At 37.9% G+C, this 7,638-nt stretch overlaps 1 long non-coding RNA gene across 1 annotated transcript; it reads right to left on the bottom strand.

Annotated features, from left to right (window-relative positions):
- Nucleotides 1–266: 266 nt before the first annotated feature.
- On the bottom strand, nt 267–2,702 carry LOC132339509 (uncharacterized). Its single transcript, XR_009489659.1, has 3 exons — nt 2,373–2,702; nt 867–1,071; nt 267–657 (listed from the first exon to the last, which is right to left on the bottom strand). It is a non-coding gene; the product is annotated as an uncharacterized LOC132339509 (long non-coding RNA).
- Nucleotides 2,703–7,638: the final 4,936 nt, after the last annotated feature.

The following is a 7,638-nucleotide window of genomic DNA, read 5'->3' as shown; positions in this document are numbered from 1 at the left end:
TTCTGTGATTAGTGCATGCTTGTATGAGACACTGGCAGTCAGCCTAGAGAAAAATGCCACCTTGAATCACGTTATGTGGTGTCACCCTACAGGTACAGCACACTATAGTGTGACAGAACAGCTCAATGCACTCCTGTACTAGCTAAATTAGGAAACAGAGATAGTCCATAATTACATACAAAGTGCCATGGTAAGAAAGAGACTGCAGAAGAAAAAAAAACCTATTTTTCTCTTTTTCAAGAAATAAGGCCTTTGATTCGCTTTCTTTTTTAATCCTTTTATTTAAAGGTGCATACTCCATTCAGTGATTTATTTTTTTTCCCAGGAGAACGACTGGTAGACAGGATCAGAGTAAACTGAATGCAGAAAGATTATCCTCTCATCTATCACATCAAGAGTCCAGATATGAGTAAACCAGAAGTCCCAGTCTAGGCTTGGGTTGGCTGCTGATGCAAGAAATGAAAAGGGACTCCTGAGTATACAAGCACCTCTGCTTGAGCTGGGTTCCTGTGACCTTTTTAATGCCATGCTAGGGATCTTCTTGCTTCTACACATCACTGTTTTTGCAATACCTGGTCACTTGCTCAGTTGCTGGAGCATTCTCTCCAGAGAAGACAAACAGTCTAATTCTTGAGAGGCCTTGTATCTGGAGTCATACTATTTTGGTGGAGACATAAAGGGAATGAAAATATATAGCAAAATGTCACAGAGTAATAGAATCAGAAATAACAAGGGACAGAAGGTTCAGATAGGATACTGTTAGGATAGTTAGAAGAGATGGACACAGATAAAGAAAATAGAATAAAATTAGATTTAAGAGCTGAAATAGTGGAAGGGGAGACATAGTACCTATTTGAGTGAGGTACCTTTTCTGTAAGAGAAACTCTTCACTGCCATGGGGTTTCAGTGCTGTTTCTGACCTGCAGAGTTATTTTCCAGACTCCTCCTTGTATTTGAGTGGTTAATCTCTATGTTTCAGGAATCTATGCTTCAGCTAGCAGCTTTCAGGTATATTGTTCATCATGTCATCATCATTGGAGCAGGAAGGTTCCTGCTGAAGCAGTATATCTTCTGGAAATTAAATAAAAAGTCCAAGTTTATCCATGTCCTTGAGGGAAGAAAATGAAAATTTTTGGATATAATAGTGAGTTGCATTTGAAAAAATACTCAAAGAAGAATATGATTTTTGAGCAGCTCATGAAATAACTTGTATTAAGTAACCTCTTCTTAAACAGAATTGCTTACACAATCCCCCCCTCCCAGCCCCCCAGTGTTTTGTTAATTTTAGCTTCCAGTGTATTCAGATGTGTTAGGTTTAAAAAAAAATGTTTAAAAAAGACTTGGGTGAAATTTTGGTTCACATGTGACATCTGGAATAATGAAAAAATATCTGAAGTTCCACCAAGACGTTACCATTGTGAGATATTAATTTATATTTCTTTCCCTTTCTACTCCTTGTGAGTCCTCCCCAGTAGTTCACAGCATGTAGCAAAATCTTTCTTTGCTGACTAGTTGTAAAAAGAAGGGAGTTTGCATAAGCAATAAAATAATGAGATACCTTTGGAAAATAAGACCTTAGAATTGTTCCATCTGCCCATAAGATAGAAGCATTCATAAAGCGTTTCAGTGAAACAATAGAAAATTATTTTAGTGCTATTTTTAATTCCTTCTGCTGTGCTGATTTACTTCTGTGAACAAAGCGACCAGAAAGCTTAATAAGTTTGGGCCATCAATAATCTGCATGCCAGCAAAACCCAGATGCTCATTGTAAGACTTTGCAGAAGATGATAAAATCTGTAATTTCCTTTAAATTCATTACAGTTTTGTTTATTGAGCAGAAATGTGCCACTTATTGTTCATTCTTCTGCAGAAGTTAAGGAAGATTCCTTTGCCCTGCTTTAAGTAGAGGTTCAGAGCTCATTTAAAGTGACTCTTCATAGGCAGCCCTCTCCAATGATTACCTAGAGTAAAAGGAAAACTATTAAGATTCCTATGTGAACAAGTTAAGCTTGTTTTTCTACTTTTAAATAAGAATTCTTAATTCTATTGTTTCTTGTACTGTTTATGTCAGTGAACAGCAGATTCATTATAATGCCTTAGTACTAGTTCAGTGAATTTTTCCTGCCAATCTATATTGCTGTCTCTAACACAAATACCTTCAAACACACAGTCTAAAACAACACTTCTATTCCCTGACACAATACAGATGAACTTGATTACTCTGTGTTTAATTGAGATCGGAAATGGTATGAAAAAAAAGCAATGGAAAATATTCTCTTCATCTGAGAACTAATATATAGCAGCATAATTTTAGCTATCACACGTAGTTGATTTATTGTCAATGACATAGAAAAGTGTATATTTGTACTTACCCACAGATATATGATGTGTGCATCACTCTGATCCAGGATGTGAACTGATGCAGAAATTCAATAAGATATGTGGAGCTTAGCAGAAGGAAAGGAACTCATCAAAGCCTGCATGTGATCAGTTACCATCATGCAAATTTTATTTTAGCTGTATGCATACATTAGATGCCATCAAATGTACATGTAAATATGCCCAACTTGGAAGCCTGATATAGTGTAAAATTTAAAACCAGATTCAATTGCAGCATCCTATTTCTGGCAGTAGCAGTCTGATCCTGAAAACCCTTAGGGCCGCAATGTGACAGAAGCTGGCAGTTTATATTTTAAGTATAGATTTAAAATACTCTATACTTTTGCTTTATGACAATTTACACTAGAAAGTAAGAGATGGAATCAGTGGCTGTCTGTGTTAAAGGATTATTCAGGTGGAAAACATGATCTCCTGAGGGGCTCAGCAGGGCGGACAGGGATTTAAACTGGTCACAGGGAATTTAAGATGGTAAAAATAGAACTGCACTAGAGCTGCAAAGTTTGGATCTGGTCTTAGATTTCAAACATCCCTAAATTCTGAGTAATTTCTGTTCTGCACACCAAAAGTGGCAGGAACAGCAGGCCCAGCTGCCACCATGCAAATGGCACACTGTGGGAGCCTGGAACATTCCAGGAGTTGCAGAGCACTCTTGTACCAGAGTTTATGAGTTGTCCCCACCATGTCTGGACAACAGCATCCCTAAGATGGCTAAAAGGTGAATTCTCCCTCAGTGTGTGAGAAGTGAAGATTTAGTTATATGACTGAGGATGCACTCTAGGGGTTGAGTCATTCAAATTATGAGATCAGGGTGAGGACAGAAATCTACTTCAGCTGATGCAGAAATATTTCTGTAAACAGATGCAGACATATACATGGACATTGACATTTATGATTGTTGAGGTTTTCCTCATGGATTCTGTTGCACACCTATTGCTTGAACCTTATTTTAGAAATTATCATGCTTGCACGTCTTTGCATTAGCAGCCTGGAAATTATCCTGCTTACTTATTTCAAAACATATGACTTCATGTGGCGTAATGCATGCTCTGAGCACATTCCAATGAATTGTTGGGTCCTAATGGGAGCTACCTGAGAAATTTTAATCTTCAGACACCGACTGTAATGGCTTGGCAGCTTAAGCTTTGAAGGTATCTATAGATAGTGCCATATCCAACTGCTGTTTTTATTCTTCCAAGACAGGCATAATGAGTCCCATGTAGTGTATGAAGGTCTTCTCCACCTTGGCATGAGTACCATCTGCTACAGCTGTACTCAGTTTATAAGTAGCTCTGTAGGTTGCTTAAATGGATTTTTATATACCTCAATGTCACAGTTTAAAGGTAAAACCTCTAGTTATTTAGCTCTGAAAGTAATATTTCCAGGTTAGAAAATGGGGTTGAATGAATTAATGCAGTAGAAAGTCTGTACACAAAGAACAGCATCTACAATAAAGCACAGACATTATGGCAATCAGCCCTGATTACATGCCTCTTCCACCATGAGATTTATGTGGATGTGAGAGCTGTCCTTCTCTTAGATTGTGTCTTCATGCTCATTTAAGCACAGCAGCTCACATTAACTAAAGGGGGTTAACATGAGCCATCTTTCTTTTGAAGGGCAATTTGCTTTCAGAAGCTGCTTGGTGATCTCCATGCTGTGTATTTCTCAGCTGGGCCAGGCTCAGCCTTTAAAGCCTTTTTCCATGCAAGCTGAGCAGTGCAGCTGCCCCTCTTAGCACATTCCTCTCATTAGCTACAGCCTGGGAGCTTTCCTCAGCTTACCCTACTGCACGGAAAATTCAGTTCCAGGACTTCTGCTGCCCTGGGGACTCCTCGTGCCTTCACATTTTCTAAAAGCATGCATTCTCCAGCAAAGCTGTCTAGGCATTGCAGCAGATCTGTCTTTCCCTTTATTCCCTGTGGTCTGAACTGCACCAGGAAGAGTACAGAGTTGACCAATGTGGATTGAGAATTATTCTTTGCAGTGTTACATGGGCCCCAGATTTGTGCAATAAAGATTCCTGGAAGAAGACCATGATACTTCATCATCTTATGTCTATTTATGCCTATCATGCTCTGGCATGTCCTTTGCCCAGGATTTGTAGAAGATGCTTTAATGGTTTTTCAGAGAGTAAAAGAGCATGATCTGAATATTTTTTGCTGTAGTAATTGCATGTTTTCAAAAAAAGAGTCTTTGAAGACTCTCTTTTTTGGCCTGTCGTTTTCTCTCTGTGGTTATCATTTTAGCTACATTCGTTACTATGGGTTTTTTGGGCTCGCATCAAGGATAGTCCCACACATTTCTTTGAGAAAATCTTTCAAAATGTTCCATAGCTGCATCTCTCATTCATTTCTAGCAGATAAAGCTGATGAAAAAAAACATGCTGTAGAGAATATTTATGTGGCATACAAAATATTAATGACTGAATGTTTAGTACCAACTAGTAGCACTGAAATCCAACCAATCTGATGATGAAGCAAGTATCTCTATCTGCAGGTAAAGAAAGAAGAAAAATTAAAAATTAAAAAATTAAAATCAAGAAATGAATACACATATATATGTGTACCATATATATGAATTTAATTGTCATTTCACCTGAACAAATAATATGAAACAAATAACCTATTTTAATCTAACCTTTTTAATTTTATAAGTAGTCTAAAAGTATAATTATTGCCTTATATTTTTCACAAAATATTTTGGTGAATAATTCTAGACAATCTCTTTATAAAGAGCTGAAAATAAAGATTTTTTTATGATTTCCATCTTGCTATCCTCTTCTACTTTTTAGGCAGGAGTATCACCTGCATCATGATGAACTTTCTTTGCTTTAATAATTCCAGTTTTGAGTTTCAAAAATTTAGAAATATCCAAAAAAAAGCAATGTGTATCTTGCACTAGTGGCATATTTTGGACTCTAAAATGTAGCTCAAGTTGCCATCCAGCCTCCTCTTAAACTCAGAGGGGAGAGATAATCACCTACCAAGGGTGATTCTAGAGATCCTGAGGGAAGTGGGATGAGCCCCTGTTAAGGGCTCTTCACTTTTGGGGAATACAGGTAAGAGTAGACAGCTGAATTTTATACAGTCCCATTTAGACGGGCAGATTCTTGCATGCTAAATGTAACGAGTCAATTGTGTGTAATTTCCACAATGCAGAGAACTTTCATTGCAGATCTGTTAACCTGGAGTGTCAAGGGAGTACTGAGATACTACTCCATCACATCTGCAGGAGGAAATAGTGGCTTTTTCTTCTGATCTGGAAAACTCTAAGCACTGGGTTATGAAGATGGAAGGACCCAGACACAGATACTGGGCAGTTTTCAGGCCACTCTGCATTTCAGTGTTTGCACAGTGCTTGGGTGTCCCATAGTCAGAGCTCGTAAGGGTGAGCCAGTGTTCGACTCATGTTGAGTTTCTCCATAAGTACTGAGTACTTCCATGCTTAGACCTGAAAACTGTTCAGCAGGAGTGCTACTTGGTGAGTTCATTCCTGGATTTTTGAAGACCGAAGAAAGTCTGAGAGAAAGTTAAAACTCTTCAAACAAGAGTTGACAGATAGGACTGAGCTATAATTTTCTTGCAGTGCTTTCAGTTTTCCAAGCTGCCAAGGAAGTTTCTCAGTTTGCATGTCTGATCCTGCTGGTCATACCTGTATCTACTATGAATTTTTAAAGCAAATTTCCTGAAAAACTTTTAGGAAAAAATGAGATTCCACATTAACCCATGTATTCTTACCTAAAGGTCACAAGGTCTTTCAAATGTATTGCCTGTAATGGGAATTATGTGGCTAAATCTTTCTGTGGCACGTTAAAAATAGATAGTTAGCAAAAGTCTATATCTTTCTCTGCTTCCAAATGCAGATGAGTGATATATGAAAAAAGGACTGAAGAAACACTAGTAGCTAAACAAGTCTTAGTGTACATTATGGAAAGCTTATAGTTATTCATCATTTTTTATCTTTATCCAATGCTGTTTGTCTTAGGACTTGACTGGAGCAGATGTGGAAAAAAATTTTTTTTGCAAAAGTTACAGCCTTCTATGAGAAAAAAAATCTACTGGAAATGCTTGTCTTAATTTTATTGACTTCAGTAATTACAGCTGCTTCTCTGAGGTCTTGACTGTGCTTGCAAGCCTCTTCAGCTTTACCTGTCATGAGTCTGACCTTTCCTTGGGGTTCTCTGCACACTTTGGAATTAACATACCCTTTTCTCCAGGTGTCACAAATCTGACATTGCTCTTCAGACTGCACTCTTTTGTCTTTATTATTTGCAGGTAACCCTTGTGCTCATTTCCTTCCCTCTCTTGTCCCATTTCAGCACCCTCAGTGGCCCTGAGCATCTCAGGATCTCTCTTGTGAGCAGTTAGTGAAGGCTGGAAACATTGAAGTGAAAGGAAATGTTATTTTGGACTCATAAGGTCTGATCATAATCCGTAATAAGATTCATTATTAAATGTCACCCTGACCCATTTAATTTCCAATAAAAATCATATAGCAAGTGTTTATCTAACACATCATTTAAGAAAAATAAAATCAGGAAATCTAGCATTTGAAAATACGTGGTTACAGAGCAGAGCTAATAGAGGGGGACTCATGGTGGGAAAGCTCATTGCTAGGGATTAAACTTATGTCAGCAGTGGATATCAGTACTGTAATTAGAGATGATATTAATAAAAACATTAAGTGCTTTAAGTCACAGAGATCTTTCAAGAAATTACTAGTAAAGGAAAAAGTATCACCTCATATTATTGTCAGTATTTTTTTCCACAGCCAGTTTCTTAAGTGTCTCGGGGAGAGTGAGAGAAACAATCCTGAAAACTCTTCTAGGTACTTCAAGTGTTGGTTTCATGCTGAGGATAAAACAGGAAGAATCCAGTCCTATGAGAACTGGGAACTTGTCTCAGTGGACAATTAGCAACTAAACATGTAGTGTTAACTTGGTTATCTATCTCTGGATCAAACTTGGTTATCTACCCTTGGATCTACATGTCTGTATTTGGAGCCCAAATTAACAGGGTAAACATCTAAGCGATACAGACTCTGCATCTCCACCTTCAAACCTGTAGTGGCTGCTCCACCCCTCTGGAGAAAGCAAACTCACTAGAAATGGAGTGCACTCTCAAGAATACTGTCAGAGAAATCCTGGTGCAAGTAAGAAGCAAGCATTTCTAGTGTTTTGGCTTTCTCTGATACAGATAGGATTTCCAATTCATAACATTTTGGTTTTGTACAGCTGAA

This window comes from Haemorhous mexicanus, chromosome 1 (assembly GCF_027477595.1).
Source record: "Haemorhous mexicanus isolate bHaeMex1 chromosome 1, bHaeMex1.pri, whole genome shotgun sequence".
Lineage (NCBI taxonomy): Eukaryota > Metazoa > Chordata > Aves > Passeriformes > Fringillidae > Haemorhous > Haemorhous mexicanus.
Note: the sequence above shows the minus strand (reverse complement) of the source record. Positions and strands in the feature narration are given on the sequence as shown.